The sequence below is a fragment of the Planococcus citri genome, chromosome 4, assembly GCF_950023065.1.
Source record: "Planococcus citri chromosome 4, ihPlaCitr1.1, whole genome shotgun sequence".
Taxonomy (NCBI): Eukaryota; Metazoa; Arthropoda; class Insecta; order Hemiptera; family Pseudococcidae; genus Planococcus; species Planococcus citri.
Genome location: NC_088680.1, coordinates 6,213,071 through 6,232,950, shown reverse-complemented (window position 1 = coordinate 6,232,950; position 19,880 = coordinate 6,213,071). Strand labels below are relative to the sequence as shown.

General features: G+C 34.3%; 1 long non-coding RNA gene across 2 annotated transcripts in view; it reads right to left on the bottom strand.

Moving 5' to 3' along the window:
- The window catches only part of LOC135845784 (uncharacterized), a 263,256-nt gene that overhangs the window by 79,484 nt on the left and 163,892 nt on the right, over window positions 1–19,880 (bottom strand). Inside the window, exons 1-2 of one of the 2 annotated variants that reach the window (XR_010558829.1) lie at window positions 16,282–16,654; window positions 16,069–16,160 (exon numbers count right to left, since the gene is read on the bottom strand). This is a non-coding gene — a long non-coding RNA (uncharacterized LOC135845784). Of the gene's footprint in view, window positions 1–16,068; window positions 16,161–16,281; window positions 16,655–19,880 lie in introns of those variants that run through there. The other variant, XR_010558828.1, reaches the window with a different exon arrangement.

The following is a 19,880-nucleotide window of genomic DNA, read 5'->3' as shown; positions in this document are numbered from 1 at the left end:
TTGAGAAGCGAGATGAAATTCTGATACTGGTTGATAAGTGTGAGTACGAGTATTATGCTATGGGTATGTCAAAGTGTGCATGTATTATTATTATTCTCGCATAGTCTAAATAAAAACATAAATAAATCAGCAGCCTGTGTGTGTGCACGTGATCAGTTGAATGGTGAATTTACATCGTAATAATACTTCCAGGCTGGTTTATGTTTCGCTGTTTGAGAATATTGAGAGAGAGAAGAGCGATCGAGCGCCAGAGACTGAGTGAGAGAGTCCTGTAATATAGCACGTTATCTTTCTCACTTTCGCATACATTATAATATGTAAGCGAAGCGCGATACGCGTTTAAATAATTATTTCATCGTTTTAAAAGATTTAAGGAAAGAAACCGGTTGGCCATCTATTTATGGAGGCGTCGTGAAGCATATTTTATTTATATTGACATCGGGCCGCCGCGAGTTCGAGAGATCGAGATACATCGAAGTTTGGGTGAAAAAATTTAGGCTGAGTAAATGGCGCCGCCGTTTACAAATTATATCTATAGATATAGTATACGGTGTCCTAGTCACGTTACGTGTTCAGTCAGACTCATCCGAGTTGAGATTAAAAGCGAATAAATATTTAAAATGTACTCGAACCGGCGACGCGGTGTGTAGTGTACAATGTGTTAGAGATAGAGCGATAGGTACGAGGAATGGAGGTGTTGAAAATTATGCCTCGTACAAGTGTAGTTTACAGACTACAGACACAGAGTACCTACCATAAGAGATTAGCGTCGAGTGTGCTTGTGCCTGTGCCTGTGGCACAAGATGACGAGTTATTGAAATTAATATTGTTTAAGGTCTTTTTAAGGTCGCAAACTGTCATACTGGCGTACCAATTGACATGGTTTTTCTTTTCTGCTGCCGTGGCCCTGCTCTCCCAATGGTATTTAGTATAAGGTCTGTTTTCAAAAACGAATTAGTTAAGCTTATAGTATGTATAGTCGACCAGACGAGATCATCCTGTATGGTGGCATCTTTATGCATACATATATGTAATGTGTTGTGTGATTATTATGTTCTATTGATGTAGATTTCATGTACAAAGCAGATGATTTCCAATTAGTTGAGGTGTTGGGACGTATCAGTGAAACACATTGGAGTGCTCTGAAAATCAAAGTAACATAGGTCTGCTATAAATGATAATGAATGACCAGAGCATGCCAAGTTTTCAATTGTGAAGAATATGTGAGATAAGGCCCAGGAGGAGGAGATCCTTCTAGAGATGGAAGCTCCTGAATTTTGGATTTTCATGGCCAGAAACTTTGGGACAACGAAACTGCAATGGTGTGGATATGTTATGGACCAAGTCAGAAGTTGTATGTACAATTCGAGGATAAGTACAGCTGATTTTGTTCCATCTCCGAAGTGTGCGGATCAAGCGTGAATGTTCCTTTTTCATCCGGCTTGGTTCGTCTTCGTACCATATTCGGAGGGTTTGGACGAAGTGTTTGACTTGGTACAAATTGTATTGTGCAAAGTTCGAAATATAGTTTTATAAATAATGAATGAATTCGAATTACATGCCTTCATTCCATTTATTAGATAATGATGAATTTCCAAACGAATCATTTAGAAACGAAGTGATTAAATTTTTTAATCGTTCGTGAACGATTCATAAAAAATGAATCAATTCGTTCGCGAACGAGATTCGCAAAAAAATGAACCAATTCGTTCACGAATGATTCACCAAAAGTGAATCAAATCGTTCGCGACTGATTCACTAAAAATGAATCATTTCGTTCATGAATGGTTCACAAAAAATGAATCAATTCGTTCGCGAACGAGATTCGCCATAAACTGAACCAAACGAATTCGTTCACGATTCACGAATAATTCACTAACGTATAAATGAACCAATTCGTTCGCGAGTGATTCACCAAAAATTATTCAATTCGTTCGCGAACGAGATTGGCCAAAAAATGAACTAATTTGTTTGCGAATGATTCACCAAAAATAATTCAATTCGTTTACGAACGAGTTTTGTCAAAAAATGAACCAATTCGTTCGCGAACGAGATTCACCATAAACTGAACCAAACTAATTCGTTCACGAATTATTCACTAAAAAAAAAATGAATCGATTCGTTCACGAATGATTCACCAAAAATGAACTAATTCGTTCGCGAGTGATTCACCAAAAATAATTCAATTCGTTCGCGAACGAGATTTGCCAAAAAATGAACCAATTTGTTCGCGAATGATTCACTGAATATGAATCAATTCGTTCGCGAACGAGATTCGCCATAAACTGAACCAAACAAATTCGTTCACGATTCACGAATAATTCACTAAAGTAAAAATGAACCAATTCATTCGCTAGTGATTCACCAAAAATAATTCAATTCGTTCGCGAATGAGATTTGCCAAAAAATGAGCCAATTTGTTCGCGAATGATTCACTGATTATGAATCAATTCGTTCGCGAACGAGATTCACCATAAACTGACCCAAACTAATTCGTTCACGAATGATTCACTAAAAATGAATCAATTCGTTCGCGAATGATTCACCAAAAATGAACCAATTCGTTCGCGAATGATTCACCAAAAATGAACCAATTCGTTCGCGAATGATTCACCAAAAATGAACCAATTCGTTCGCGAATGATTCACTGAATATGAATCAATTCGTTCGCGAACGAGATTTGCCAAAAAAATGAACCAATTGCAGATGTCTACACAGGTGAACCAAGGAGTTTTTTTTTGTGATTAAAACTCGCAAAGATTACAAACGATGTAGGTTCAAATCAATTTGATAATTTGATTCGTCGAATAATTAGATTCATTCAATTCGACGTGTGCACGATTTATTTTCGCCCATAAAACACACTTATGTGCTTGTGTACTCGTACATTAGAATAGTTGAACCGATGTACCGGGGCATTGTCTCTTTCGTCGTGGCACTATGCTCATCTAGTCATCTGTATGGATAGGGTAGGGTACCACCTCTAGAAGTGAAAATTACATCGGTATAGATAAGTACTGTTTATGTACTCGTATTAAGCGTCGTAAAATTAGGTATTGTTTTTTGTTTCCTGTTTTACTCGTAGGCGAGGTACGAGTATACGATCCAAGCCGGACCTATTATTCTAACCGATAATTGTATATCTGCTTCGATGAGGTATCCTTACTCTATACCCCCTCGTATGTACCTATCCCTTTTGGGTACCTAATTTGTGGTGGCCTGTGTATACTCGTAAGTCGAAAATGTTGATGTTGTTATACTTGCCTTGCCTCACTCACTCGGAAACGAGTACCTGGTATAGATATAATGTAGAGTTGGTACATATTTGCTAAGAGTAGGTACGATGTGTGATGTTTTTTTTTATATTTAATTTATTTTTCTCGAACACCGTTATCCGCAAGGCTCGAGGGTGAGTTACGCAACAGATGAGTGTACGTGTGCTGGCGAAATCGTGAACTTCCTCTTTATACGTACGCATGTGTTCCTAGAGAAAGACGATGTGGAGGAAGTGGGTACCTATACTGGCTACCCGTTGGTGATTCTGCGCGAATCTCGAAGCGATAAGACGCGTTCGGTTCGTGGTGAAATCCGGAGGAGATTAACCTTAGAGTTGGATGTATGTAGAGCTACCGTTATGTGCTATGTACATGTTACGAGCAATTGCAAACCGTAGGTACGAGTATAAAAAAATGAAGAAAAAAGATCTGAAAGCTAGTTGGATTATTCCATTCTGCATGTGAAATCGGTGAGGTTTTGGTGCTACAATTTTCAGGTCCCTTAAATCCGCTTGAGGCTGATGGAGCAGAGTTTGATTTTTTTCTAAACGTGGGGGGCCACGCTTTCAAACTCCTCTTACCATAAAAAATGAAATTTTTCAAAATTTTTGGGCTAAAAATGTTATTTAGGCCTACTTTACTTTTTGATATTTTAGATCGAAGGTATCATTTCAAGTGTAAAGTCATTTTTGAGTAATGAATTCCATTTTTTTTTTTTCAAAAGAGGGGGGGGCAGAAAATCATATTTTTTTGATCTTTTGAAGTGAAGGTCTCATTTCATAGCAAAAAAGTCATTTTAAATTTTAAAAACATTTTTTCAGTTTAAAAAAAAAATAGAGCATACTTAATTGATTACAATAAACATACTTGTACAATTAATAAATTTTTAATGCAGATCAGTTTTCGAGGATAAATCTTGATTTTTCATTTCGAACATGATCGATCACATGAAATCGAAAATCAAAATCGAAAATTAATCGATTTTCAACCCTGACAAAATGTTGATCAATTAGTCAGTTTTGAGGCTGAAATTTATTTTCCGTTTCGACCATGATCGATCACAATATAATCGAAAATCGCATAGAAATCGATTATTGGGAGTTGGATTAATCGATTTTTGATGCTGATCAATTTTCGAGAATAAATCTTGATTTCTCATTTCGAACATAATCGATCATATGACATCGAAAATCAAAATCGAAAATTAATCGATTTTCAAACATGATCAAATTTTGGGCTGAAATTGATTTTCCGTTTCGACCATGATCGATCACTATAGAATCGAAAATCGCATAGAAATCGATTTTTGGGGTTGGATTAATCGATTTTTAATGCTGATCAATTTTTGAGGCTAAATCTTGATTTCTCATTTCGAACATGATCGATCACGTGAAATCGAAAATCGAAATTGATGATTGAAATCGAAAATAATTCGATTTTCAAACATGATCAGATTTTGATCGATATGTCAGTTGTTTTGAGGCTGAAATTGATTTTAGTTTCCACCATGATTGATTACAATATAGAGTCGAAAATCGCATAGAAATCGATTTTTGGGGTTCGATTAATCGATTTTTAATGCTGATCAATTTTCGAGAATAAATCTTGATTTCTCATTTCGAGCATGATCGATCACATGAAATCGAAAATCGAAAATCGAAGTCGAAAATTAATCGATTTTCAAACTATAATCAAAATTTTGATCGGTAAGTCTGGTTTGAGGCTGAAATTGATTTTCCATTTCGACCATGATCGATTACAATATAGAATTGAAAATCGCATGGAAATCGATTTTTAGGGTTCGATTAATTGATTTTTAATGCTGATCAATTTTCGAGGAGAATTTTCTTATTTTTTTAAACTGAAAAATATATAGGTAAGTATCATTTGAGACCAGCAAAACAGACATTTCGAGCAAAAAATGATGTTATTTAATTGAACTGAAGGTGTCATTCTTAGGGCTAAAAAGTCATTTCCAGTAAAAAAAAGTCATTTTTTGATATTTGATCAAAAATGTCATAGGTATGTTTGTATTTTGATCTTTTGGACTGATGGTGTCCTTTTAGGGCTAAGAAGTCATTTCGAGTAAAAAAAAATCATTTTTGTGCCAAAAGTGTCATTGTGGGCCCAAAAATGTCATTTCTTTCAGTTTTATGGTAAAAATACCCACCTACATATTGTTTTTTCTTGCACTAGAGGGGTTAGGGGGAGAAGGGCTGAGTGTTTTTTGGACGAAAATTCGACTACAAGTTGAAAATGTTCATCGTTGTGCCAGGTCAGATGCCTTTCCTTTTTCTCGATCATTGCGCTGTGGTTCAAGGATCCGATCTATTCCATCGGAAAGGAGACGTCGTCACGTCAGTTCATCCAACCAAAGATGAGAAAATAGAATAAAGGGCTAATAGAACAATGATCTGTACAGCTTCCCTTCGAAATATACTAACTTAGCATACGTTAATGTGTCATATCATGTCGTGTAGGTATCGAAGAAGAAGAAGCGCACACTAACGAGAAACATTTATTTAAATGGGATCCGCGGGAGGTCAATCACAAAATCTACTAAAACGCTGACTTTTTCCACCATCTTTCTCTCTCTCTTTCTCTCGCATCTGTACTTACATGAATGTGTATGTGTTGTGTTTCGGTTGACTCAGTAACCCAAATTACTTTAATTACACGGCTGAAGTATTAATTACCAAAATTATACAACGAAACAGAGAGCCGTATCCGTGAAACGAATTGTTTTCGGCTAAATTACGCGTATAAAACAGCGAAACAAAAAAAAAAAAATGTGGTACTACATAGAAAAATACTCGTACTCTAACTGTACAGCATAGCATAGAATACGAGTAGGATGAAAAACACCTAGGCGTATATTTTTCTATCAACGTTTCATTAATTCGAGGGTACCTACCTGGCGCGAGATACGAGTAGAAGAAGCGAGACCCACCGCGAGCGAGATTGAATCGACGGACGATCGAAAAATATAGATAAATTTCAATTGTTCTAATAGGAAAAAATCGCATTTTAATGAATTATTATTAACGGATTTAAGGATGCGTGTCTCCTGCGCTCTGTGCTCTGTGCTCTGTGTTCAATTCGGTGTTGAAATCGCGTACGCGTATTCGACGCATCGCCCAATTCCGGGCGCACATTAGCCACATCCTTTCCGAGGAAAATATTTATTAACGTTTTAATGGTTTTCGTTTATTCGTATATGTATGTAGACTATATTACATATAATACGATTCCTTGTAATTAGAGCTTTCGACAAAAGTGTACCTATTTATCTTAGGATGTTAAATACATATGTACCAGGGTCGGGGTGGTTTTTCGTTTTTTTTTTTCAATGGCGTGAAGGAAATGAGCATTGAGGTAGGAGACCTGGATTGAGAATATCAAAATATAAATCCCTTCAGCAGTGACCGTATCCGGTAGGGTAATCGAAACAATAGAACTGAGCTAGTGAGCTAACAGCACATCTTATTTGAAGCAGAAAAATGATTATCAAGGTGTGCCTCGATGGATTGAAACGAAGGGTGAGAAATCAAGATTAATTCTCGAAAATTGATCAACATTCAAAATCGATTAATCGAACTCCCAAAATCGATTTCGATTCGATTTTCGATTTTTCATTGTAATTTATTTATTTATTTTTATTTATTTTTATTTATTTATTTATTTACAATTTAGGTCTCTCCAACAGCGTAAGCCAATTACAGGAGAGACCGTTTATAGCTAAGCAGGGCTTCAAACCCGTACCCGTACCCGTACCCGAATACCCGAATACCCGAACGAAAATCCAACAATTTCTGTACCCGAACCCGTACCCATACCCGAAAAATGAAATGAGGAATACCCGAACCTGTACCCGTACCCGATAGAGACTATTTTGAACCCAAATACCCGATAGATCGGGTACAGTTCGGGTATTTCACCTAAAATACCCGAACGTTTAAAATTTTCATACCCGTACCCGATACCCGTACCCGAAAACGTTCGGGTTTGAAGCCCTGTAGCTAAGAGATAAAACTAAAAAAGACCTGAAAAACTATAACTTACAAAAACAAGAAAAAGAAAAAAAATACCATAAAAAAAACCAGTAAGAAACAAAAGAAACATTAGTACATTATCAATATGTATGTAGTTCTTCTCATTGAAAAAAAAAGTAAGATAAGCAAAAAAAGAAAATAAAAAGTACAAAATCAAATAGAAGAAAAACAAAAGAGTGAGGGCAAAAACCCAAACTTAAGGCAGATAAAGGGGGGAGGGGGAAAATAGAAAAAAAAGAGAAAAAAAATCTGGGATATGAAATGGCTCATAAACAGCTCCCACTGCATCCACGCTCCTTTTCCCATGCCTTCTCCACCACACGCCTAAAAGCAGACCTACCCATACTATAGATATCGGCATCCACACACCTACAGAGGAAAGCGTCAGAGATACCCATGATGTTATTCATAGGGGAAACCTTCATCCTAAACGTACTGTAATTGTGTAGAGAGAATATTTTTTTTGCCTGGAGTGGATCTTTGGGGCCCAGAAATTAATTTTTCCCAAAAGGTTACTATCTTTTACATTGCAGTGGATGAGATCATATCGCACCTCGGGAGTTATAAGGTCACATCTCAAAAAAAAATCGATTTTGATGTTTTTGCATTTTTGGGGTTTGCATGACCCCCTGCAACCAAAAATAACACTTTTAGTCGGGTATGCTGCTTAGATCATGTAAAAAATGCAAAGGGCCTAACTCAAAATTTCTACAACATTGCAAGTTGTTTGGAGTTATAAGGTCACATCTCAAAAAACTCCTCTTTCTTTGAGTAAAATTTGCACATACAAAGTGTCAGAAACCAGTTTCGATAGTGTTGAACGTTTTTAAGATGTAAAATAATGAAAAGGAGTGTATTTTTTGTAGGTTTGTTCCAAAACAAAAAATTTTTAAAATAGAACATTTTTCAGAAAAATTAATTTGCATATATATTAAAATTTTAGTTTTTTGGGAAAAACTCAAAAACTAAGCACTCTAGAAAAAAACTAACGACATTATGTCGATTGGAAATTTAATTCTCTACAATTTTGTTAACATGAAAATTTTTTTGGACGCTTTTTTTCGCCTCCAGATCACTTTTTATGAAAGGTTATAACTCAAAATGTTTTCCAAACATTGAAATATTTCCTCTTTAAGATTTTATTTTTCAAAATATTCTTATGCTAAATAAAGGTAGGATACCCAATCTTCAAAATGACATGCTACTCATTCCTCACAATTGATTATAAGTTGATGAAAATAATGAATCAAGTTTTAAAAAAAAAGAAAATCACTCTCCTGTAAAATTTCACTTTTTTGAGATGTGACCTTATAACTCCCGAGGTGCGATATAGGAACATCAGTGCAGCTGTCTCTCTTCTCTTTAATAGCAAATCTACTTCAAACCCTTCTAAAAGCTCTTTTTGAGATAGATCATGGGGATAATATTCAAAAGTTTTAAAATATAGGTATTTTAGAAATCTGTTTTGAATTTTTTCAAGCTCTTCCACAAATTTTTTAGTATGAGGGAACCAAATTAGTACACCAAACTCAACTATAGATCTTATGAACGAGAAGTATAGGACTTTGAGTGTACTTATCCTCTTAAAGTGCACTGAATTTCTGACAACAAAATAGGCCATCCGCCTTGCCTTCGCCAAAACAGTATTAATGTGATGTTTGAAGGTAAGTCCCACATCAAGATTTATACCTAGGTCCCGAACAGTGGTCAAGCGACAAAGTTCTTCCTCATTACCTGTGTAAGTATACTTCAAAACATTTTTTTTTCGAGTGAATGTCATTGTTCCACACTTGGAGATGTTAAGGGACAGTTTATTCTTGATACTCCATTCCACAAACCTATCCAAATCTGCTTGAAGACCCTGACAATCCTTTATATCTTCAATTTTCCTGTACATCTTTACATCATCAGCAAAAAGCTGTATTTCTGAATTATGTATCACTAATGGTAGGTCGTTTACAAACAGGAGAAAGAAAAAGGGACCCAAGTTAGAACCCTGAGGGACACCTGATGGACAGGGGTAAATTTTGGATTTATAATTTTTATAAGAAACATATTGGACTCTACCATTAAGATAAGACCAGAACAATTTACACAAATTTTGAGAGAAGCCAAGTCTAGCTAGTTTTTGTATCAATAAAGTATGGCTTACACTATCAAATGCCTTTTTAAAATCAGTATATATTGCATCTACTTGGCCACAACCATCAAGGGAGCTCAGACTATATTCGACAAAGTTGATTAAATTTGTGTTGACTGATCTACCTTCAACAAAGCCATGCTGATTTGCTGAAATAATGTTCTCAATTTTAGGATATAGTCTGCCATATACCACCATTTCAAACAGCTTTGAGGGAATATGGATTAATGAGATTGGCCTATAATTAGTAACGTTCCCTGGTGCCTCTTTTTTTGGAACAGGAATAACCTTTGAGCATTTCCATGCAGTTGGGAATTTACTCTTCTCGATTATCAAATTGAATATAAAGGTAAGGGGTTTAACCACAAATTCTCCTACTCCCTTGTATACATAAGAGGGTACATTATCTGGTCCTAGTGAGTGTTTAGTTTTGAGTTTTGAGATAACAGTTTTAACTTCTCTTTCATTTATATTTCTAATAAATATTGAGGAACCAGCACCTAGGGCTGAATCACACACTATATCATCAATATTGGCTAGATCATCACTTGTATAAACTGACTGGAAGAATTCAGCGAATGAATCGGCGATGCGATCTCCCTGTCTCTCTATTCCATGCATATCAACTATGCTAGTGCCAGAGTCATTTTTAGAGATTCTTTTTGCATTTATTTCTTTCCAGAAATTTTGGGGATTAGCATTATAATTTTGTTCAAGTCTAGAATTATAGTCCTCGAGGGCAATTTTAGTCATGTTTTTAGTTTCCTTTCTCAGACTTTTAAACTTCTCCTGGTGCTCAAGCAGACCAGTTTTAATAAACAACTGCCTTGACCTCTCCTTCTCTTTCAATTTTTAATTATCTCTCGACTGAACCAAGAAGGATATTTTGGTCCACTTCCTTTTTTCCTCTCCTTGAAGCGAGGTACATGGCCAGAAATTATCTCATCTACCACATTGGAATAGAATTCCTCTGCCTGATCTACTTCGGTTATTTTATACAAGTCATCCCATTTGAAATCCCTGAATGCACAGTATAGTCCTAAATAGTCAGCTTTAGCAAAATTCAGCCTTAAAAAATCCCCTGGGCAATGCTTTGCAGCTTTTGTAGTTTTGTGGTGGGGTATTTTAACTAGCAAGGGTGGATGGTGCAAATCTTCTCTCTCTAGCAGGGATTCCCCTCTTTGTACAGAGACTTGAGGTAGATTGGTAATGACTAGATCCAAGAACTTGTTATGAGCATTAGGGACTCTGTTTACCTGTTGAAGATGGCCCACCTGAATGAACTCAAGGATATCTCTGACTTTACTATTAAGAGGCTGAGACTGCCCATATTCTGAGATGTTAAAATCCCCTAGTATAACTTTGTTATATTGGCATAAAATTGGGGAAAAGGAAATTGCATCATAGATGGTTTGGTAGACAAACCCTGAGGTATTGGGAGGAATGTAACGCAAAATAAATTTTAGCCTCAAAAATAAACTTCTAGATCAAAAATTCATCATGATTAAAAATCGATTAAATTTTGATTTCGATTTTCGATTTCATGTGATCGATCATCTTTGAAATGAGAAATCAATCCTGCGAAATCGATCAGCATTAATAATCGATTAGTCGAACCCCCTAAAATCGATTTCTTTGCGATTTTTGATTTTATATCGTGATCATTGATGGTTGAAATCAAAAATGAATGTTACCTAGAAAATTCATCACGTTTGAAAAATCAATTAATTTTCGATTTCGATTTTCGATTTACGTGCTCGATTATGTACTATGAAATGAGAAGTCAAGATTTATGCTCGCATAAATTGAACAGCATTTAAAATCCATTAATCGAATCCCAAAAATCGATTCCTTTGCGATTTTCGATTCTGTGATTAGTCGAACCCCCTAAAATCGATTTCTTGGCGATTTTTCACTTTATATTGTGATCAATATGATGATTGAAATCAAAAATCAATTTTAGACTAAAAAATTTACCACGATTGAAAATCGATTGCGTTTAATTTTTTTAAAGTACTACTATTACGAGTATGTGTCACTTTCAACATGTTTTTATGCAACTTTTTCGACTTTTGGTAAATTTTACTGAAAAATTTCATCACTTTTTGGTAATAAGAACGCATTTTAAAAGCATTTTTATGGAATTTTACTCGTTTTAACGACGTTGCATGTGATTTAATGGTATCTTACAGATTTTTTTTTTTTAAAAAAATCACTACTTTTTTACTACTTTTTTCAATCAATTTCAGAAACCTCACCATTTTACCCCCCCCCCACCCCCTACTCCACACACAAAAATTTACAAACTCAAATTTCTCACAAGAAATTTTTCAAAAAAAAAAAAAATGAAATTGAAAGAAAATTTATATCCTACTTACCTACAAAGTATTTTTCAATTTCAATTAAAATTATTTTTGAAAAGTTACCAATTTTATCAAAAATTAACTTTTTTTCAACGATTTGAAAGTTTTATATTTTTTCATTTTTTCATTACTTTTTTGACTAAATTCACTACTTTTTGACTACTTTCACTATCTATTAGATCCCCTGAATTTACTGAGACCTATGCCAAATTTGCACCCCTCCTGAGATGTCACCTTCCCATCTGAGACTCAATTTTCTGAATTGTGTGGCTGGGATGAAAAATAGGGAGGATAAAAATCTCAGATTTCGATCAAAATTTGAAAAAAATTTCAAAGTGAAGGACGCACCATATCGACTGTTATAGTCCGGCATATGACAATAGGAGTAATTTCACCCCCCCTCCCGCCGATCCTCCGAGACAACTTTTTTCTTAAAGGGGGCATCCTAAGGAACATTTTAAAGTAAACTTGCCCAAAAAAAAGTTAGCCTTACTTACAAGGTGTGCGGCCATTTTGATTGACAGGTCAGCCGAAATTGCAGATTTTGCGTTTCAACATAGGACTTGCACGAAATTTTTCAAACCTTACAAAGGTAGATCGAAAGATCATGCAAAAATTTATCACCTGTCAAAATTTCAAGTGCTAAAGTGCGTTTTTTGATTTTTGGTGAATTTTTGAAAATCGAATTTAGGCCAAAAATGAGGGGAAAAATCAGAATTTTACCAAATTGACCAAGAAAGCTGAAATTTGAGATATACCCCATTTTCGACATGCCAAATCGATTGGAAACGGTTTCAACCCGTTTTGAGCAGTTCTGGAGCCTCCAGCAGATTTTTGAAATTCGAAATTCCCACAAAATTTCATCAAATTGCAGTTGTAAAGCTAAAATTTATTCAAAAAACTAATTTCAACACGCTACGAAGTACTGCAAGTGAATTTCAAGTCGTTTTGGAGCCCCCAGCGACTTTTTGAAAATTCCTGAAGCCTCCAGCAGATGTTTGAAACTTTATATTTTCACAAAATTTCATCAAATTGAGATGGAGAGTCGAAATTCATTCTGCAAACTAATTTCAATACGCTATGAAGTTGACTGATGATGGATTTCAAGTCGTTTTGGAGCCTTCAGCGACTTTTTGAAAGGTTGTATGGCGTTTTTTTGGAAAATTGAAATTTCCTAAAAGTAGCTGGAAGCTTCAAAACCATTTGAAACCACCATGTAGCCTGCGAAGTAAATTTCAGCTTCCCAACTCCATTTGATAAATTAATGTTGCGGAATTTCAAGTTTCAAAAATCTACTGGAGGCTCCAGTAATTTTCAAAAAAGTCGTTGGAGGTTCTAAAATGATTTGAACCTACCTGAAGTCGTCTTCAGAGGGTGTTAAAATTGGAGTGTAGAGTAATTTTGAGCTTTCCATCTCCATTTGATGAAAATTTAAAGATTTAAAAATCTGGTGGAGGCTCCAGTAATTTTCAAAAAGGTCGCTGGAGGCTGTAAAATGACTTGAACCTACCTGAAGTTGTCTTCAGAGGGTGTTAAAATTGGAGTGTAGAGTAATTTTCAGCTTTCCATCTCCATTTGATGAAATTTTGTTAAAATTTCAAGTTTCAAAAATCTGCTGGAGGCTTCAGGAATTTTCAAAAAGTCGCTGGAGGCTCCAAAACGATTTGAAATCCCGCTGCAGTTGACTTCGTAGCGTATTGAAATTAGTTTGCAGAATAAATTTCGGCTATCCAACTCCATTTTGAAGAAATTTTGTGGGAATTTCGAGTTCTAAAAATCTGCTGGAGGCTCCAGAACTGCTCAAAACGGTTTGAAACCGTTTCCAATCGATTTGGCATGTCGAAAATAGGGTATATCTCAAATTTAAGCTTTCTTGATCAATTTAGTAAAATTTAGATTTTTCCCCTCATTTTTGGCCTAAATTGGATTTTCAAAAATTCGGTATCCGGACAATTTACCTTGCGCAATTTACCCCGCGCAATTTACCTCGCGCAATTTACCTTGCGCAATTTACCTCCAGAGACAATTTATCTCGCGCGAAAATTTACCTCGTAAGATGATTGATCTTGTGAGAAAATTTACCTTGTGAGAAAATTTACCGCGTAAGGAAACACCATTTGAAACATGCATTATTTTATTATCAAAGTTTTCATTCATAATGACATGAAATAATTCTCAAAGCACAGTTCAAGCTCTCAGTGATTGATATTCACGCTAATTATTTAGATTTGCAGCTGCCTTAAAATAGGAGCAGTGTATAACCGAGGCTCAGTATGAGCAAACGATTGCCGGTGAACCTCCTCAGAAAAAAATAAAAGTTTACAGAGATGCCACCCAGAAGCTGAAAAATGTGTGGTTTCGAAATTTTCAGAAAGAAAAGATGAAGATCTTATGGAGCATCTATGAGGAGTTGCCCATAATATTACATATTGAGTACTACGCTTTCTCCTCCCCTTTCGACAATAGTAATCGTTCACCTGTGCCGGGCTGTGCAATTTTAATACTTCATTTTTAAATATAAATTTACCATTTTGTGTTCCTGAATTTGTCGTGATTGTTTTTACTCATGTTAAAAATGTTCCAAATAGGTAAATTTTCTCACAAGGTAAATATTCACACAAGGTAAATTTTCTCACGAGATCAATCATCTTACGAGGTAAATTTTCGCACGAGATAAATTTTCACACGAGATAAATTTTCGCACGAGATAAATTGCGCAGGGTAAATTGCGCGGAGTAAATTGCGCAAGGTAAATTGTCCCCAAATCCAAAAATTCACCAAAAATCAAAAATTCACTTTAGCACTTGAAATTTTGATTACTCCTATTGTCATATGCCGGACTATTATCGATTTGAAGTCTTTGAAATCGAATATTGACTTTTTTCGATTCGGGTCCTTTAACCCTCCTCCCCTCTACCTATCAACTCTCCTGCAAAACCCTCAACCATCGTGAAAATACTAAAAAAAATGATGAATCGCGATTGAAGTATCGTCTGTTGAGGGTATTACGAAAGCTACGAATGCGAATATTCATTTATTTTTCGGATACAACCCTTTAAAACCCCTCCCCCTCCTTTTATTTAGGAAAAAATCCAAAAAATTTTGAAAATATGGTGTGGCATATCGAATGCTACTAATTCGGGGTCACTGAGCACGAATATTCATTTATTTTATGAATTCGAGTCCTCAGTGACCCTCTTCCTTTCTCGCTGACTCATTCTTTCAAAATGGGCACTCGCAGAGAATGAAAAAAATTCAATAAAATTGTAAATACACAAGAAAAATCAACATCGACATCAATTTTACACTAATCCAGTGACGAGGAAGAGGTAAGAGGTAGGAGAGACGCGCGAAAATTTCAAATCTACATCGACACGTGTTCTCGTATTGTATGTACGAATGAACTGTACCTATGATGAAATTACGATACAGTAAAGAGTTGAAAAAACCTAAATTCGTCGTTCTTTGTTCGACGACATCGACAGTACGAGTAAAATCGCGTATATGTACACAAAAACATGTACGTATGTAAGTACTAAGTAGTGTATTTTTTCCCTATTTATAATACCCATTACCTCTTCTATATAACCTACTACAAACATCTCCATACTCGTATACCTAAACCTATACAGTACAATCTGTACGAGATGTCTACGTGCAATATCTCGTAATCACACCAAGCTGCACCGGTGTGTATGGTAAGCGATTACGTAACCAAAAAAAAAAAACAGAAAAAAATGTACGATGTACATACGTCCAATATACCTACATCTATAGCGTTTATCATTTACGGTTTCCTATGTGTTAAAACAGTTACCATTTGTAAAAATGAGAGAAAAAAAATCTCAAACAAATCGTAGGAACGTACGTACAAATATGGAAGACTATGCGCGCGAACAAATGAAAAATATTTCTATTATTTTTCAATCCGCGAGTGCACTACTCGTACATATGTTTATGTACGCATATCTCGTGTATCGGACATGCGGACGTTTTGTGCCTGCGCAGAATAACCAATTTTTTTCTGCAGTACAGATAACGTAACGTATAACATAACGTCGATGCAACAGCACGCAAATAATCGGCGTCATTTGTTATCGAATGAAAATTGTAAATTAATCGTCGTACATAGTACATCTACATACATACAATGATATTAATCGTCTTATAAGTACTCGTATTATGAATTCAATATCACACAAAGTAAAAAAATGAAGGAAGGTAAAAAAAAAACTCACCAATTTTTTTCATCTCTGGATAGTTTCTTCTTGCAAACGTCACATGTGAGAGGGGTAAGGCACAGATGTAAGCACGGTGTAAATAATTACATCTGAAAGAAAACGAGAAGATTAGATAAGAATCACTGGTACTTAATCCGTATACATTTGAAAAGAATAAATAAGTATTTAAAACTTTGATACAACGATAAGAATTGAATTAAGAATAAGTACCTGCTACTTAATAAGATGAATAAGACACAAAAAACACCTCGTGAGAATTAAGACGACATTAAAAATAAATCGAAAAGGACATCGAAGAGTAAAAAAGGTGAATCTGTTTTCACCTCGCGTCTAAAACCGAAATTTTCGATCGAAAAATACACGAAAACGTATTCATTTAGCACGCGATCACTTTTTGATACGAAGCACACGACAACAGGTTAAAAAGTGACGTTTATGAAGATGACGAATGTATTGCAAAAGATAGCGTCAGGGTGACTCATACCCGTAGGTGCGATAATCGGCTCGCACTCGCAGGCATTTTGTCAAACGAGTGTGTAACTTCTTATCGCATAAGGTTAGAAAAATTCGTTCGATTCTTTACATTCTCGTTTCGAGAAATTCAACAATGATGAAACGACGATAGCCGAATAAAGCGATTTTTGCTATAATGACCAGTAATACCAATTACAACACTTTCAGAATTTTTTTTGAATTCTAATCATGATCGGGGGTGTGGGGTTATTACTTCTGAGGAATGTTGAGACCCCATTTCGAAAATTGGTTCGTACTTAGGAGTTGAAAATTGGACATTTTTATCGAGAGTTCCAAACTAAGAATTCAACTCAAATTCTGAGATGAAATTGAGTAAATCGAGAACTGATTGAGTAATCGAATCTCGAAAATCGAATTAATTATTAAGATTTTTGATCTTACACGATCGATTAATATTATTGTACGGAACGAAAAATCATCTTCATTCTCAAAAATGGATTCTCCATCAAAAATAGATTGTGATCGAAACCCGATTAATCGAATTTCGAAAATCGAATAATCAGCGATTATCGATCCGATATGATCAATCAAGTTTGGAATTGAAAATGAGTTTTTGCCTTAAAAATGGATTTTCAACCAAAAATCGATTCATTTGCGATTTTTGATCCCATTTATAACCAATTGTGTTCGAAATGAAAAATCGATTCACATCGAAATATGGGCAATCTATTCAAAAATATATTATGATCGAAAATCGATTCATTTATGTGATATTTTGATCTGATAAGATTCACCATTCTAATTAAAAATCGATTATGAACGAAAATCGATAACTCGAACCACAAAAATCGATTTATTTGCGTTTTTTAACCCCACACGATCGATCATGATCGAAACGAAAAATCAAATCACTATATAAAAAATGACAATCTAATTAAAAATCGATCATAACCAAAGTAGATGTATCGAATTCAAAAAATCGATTAATTTTGGTGATTTTTCTATCCCATATGATTGATTATTTCGAAGCCAAAAATCAAATTCACCCCGAAAAATGAGAATTTAATTAAAAATCGATGTATCGAACTCAAAAAATTGATTATTTTTTACGATTTTCGATTATGATATGATCGAAGCAAAAAATTAAATTCACTCCGAAAAATGACTATTTGATTAAAAATTGATTATCATAAAAAATCAATACATCGAACACATAAGATCGACAAATTTTGCGATTTTTGATCCGGTATGATCAATTATGATTGAAACTTGAAATCAAATTCACTCCGAAAAATGGCAATCTAATTAAAAATCGATTATACCTAACCGAAAATCGATGTATCGAACTCGAAAAATCGATTCATTTTGGCGATTTTTAATATCTACCATAAATATGATCGATTATGATTGAAGCGAAAAACAAAATTCACTCCGATTTAATTAAAAATCGATTATAATAAGAAATCGATACATCGAACTCAAAAAATCGATTGTTATTGCGATTTTTGATACCGTATGACCGATTATGATCGAAACCGAAAATCAAATTCACTTCAAAAAGATGACAATTCAATTAAAAATCAATTATAACCAAAAATCGATGTATCGAACTCGAAAAATCGATTAATTTATTCGATGTTTGATACCATATGATCAATCGTGATCAAAGCAAAAAATAAAATTCACTCCGAAAAATGACAATTTGATTAAAAATTGATTATCATAATAAATCGATGCATCGAACACATAAGATCGATAAATTTTGCGATTTCTGATCCGGTATGATCGATTATGATCGAAACTTGAAATCAAATTCTCTCCGAAAAATGGCAATCTAATTAAAAATCGATGATAACCGAAAATCGATGAATCGAACTCGAAAAATCGATTAATTTTGGCGATTTTTGATACCATAAATGATCGATCATGATCGAAGCGAAAAACCAAATTCACTCAGATTCAATTAAAAATTGATTAAAATAATAAATCGATACATCGAACTCAAAAAATCGATTATTTTTGCAATTTTTGATTCTGTATGATCGATTATGAACGAAACTGAAAATAAAATTCACTTCAAATAAATGACAATTCAATTAAAAATCAATTATAACCGAAAATCGATGTATCAAACTCGAAAAATCGATTAATTTATTCGATTTCTGATACAATATGATCGATTGTGATCGAAGCAAAAAATCAAATTCACTCCGAGAAATGACAATTTGATTAAAAATCGATTCTAATCAAAAATCGATACATCGAATTCAAAAATTCGATCAATTTTTGCGATTTTTGATATCATATGATCGATCATCATCATAACGAAAAATCAAATTCACTCCGAAAAATGGAAATCTAATTGAAAATCAATTATAACCGAAAATCGATGTATCGAACTCGAAAAATCGATTCATTTATTCGATTTTTGATACCATATGATCGATTGCGATCGAAGCAATAAATCCAATTCACTCCGAAAAATGCCAATTTGATTAAAAATCGATTATAATCAAAAATCGATACATCGAACTCAAGAACTCGATCAGTTTTTGCGATTTTTGATATCATATGATCGATCATGATCGTAACGAAAAGTCAAATTCACTCCGTAAAATGGCAATCTAATTGAAAATCAATTATAACCGAAAATCGATGTATCGAACTCGTAAAATCGATTCACTTTTACGATTTTTGAAAGCATAAATGATCGATTATGATCGAAGTGAAAAATCAAATTCACTCCGATTTAATTAAAAATGGATTATAATAAAAAATCGATCCATTTTTGCGATTTTTGATTCTGTATGATCGATCATTATCGAAGCAAAAAATTAAATTCACTCCGAAAAATGACAATAAAATCGATTATAATCAAAAATCGATACATCAAACTTGAAAACATCGAATAATTTTTGCGATTTTTGATCTGGTATGATCGATTATGATCGAAACAAAAAATCAAATTCACTCCAAAAAATGGCAATCTGATTAAAAATCAAATAAAACCAATAACGAAATAATTCGATAAATTTTTGCGATTTTTGATCAATAGGTATCTAAGTATATCTAATAAATTATGATCGAAGCGAAAAATAAAATTCAGTCCCAAAAATGGCAATTTAATTAAAAATCGATTATAATCAAAAATCGATACATCGAACTAAAAGGATTGATTCATTTTTGCGATTTTTGATCCTATATAATCGATTATGATCAAAACGAAACATTAAATTCACTCCAAAAAATTACAATCAAATATTGAAAATCGACCACAATCAAAAATCGATGAATCAAACTCAAAAAATCGATTATTTTTGTGATTTTTTTTTCAT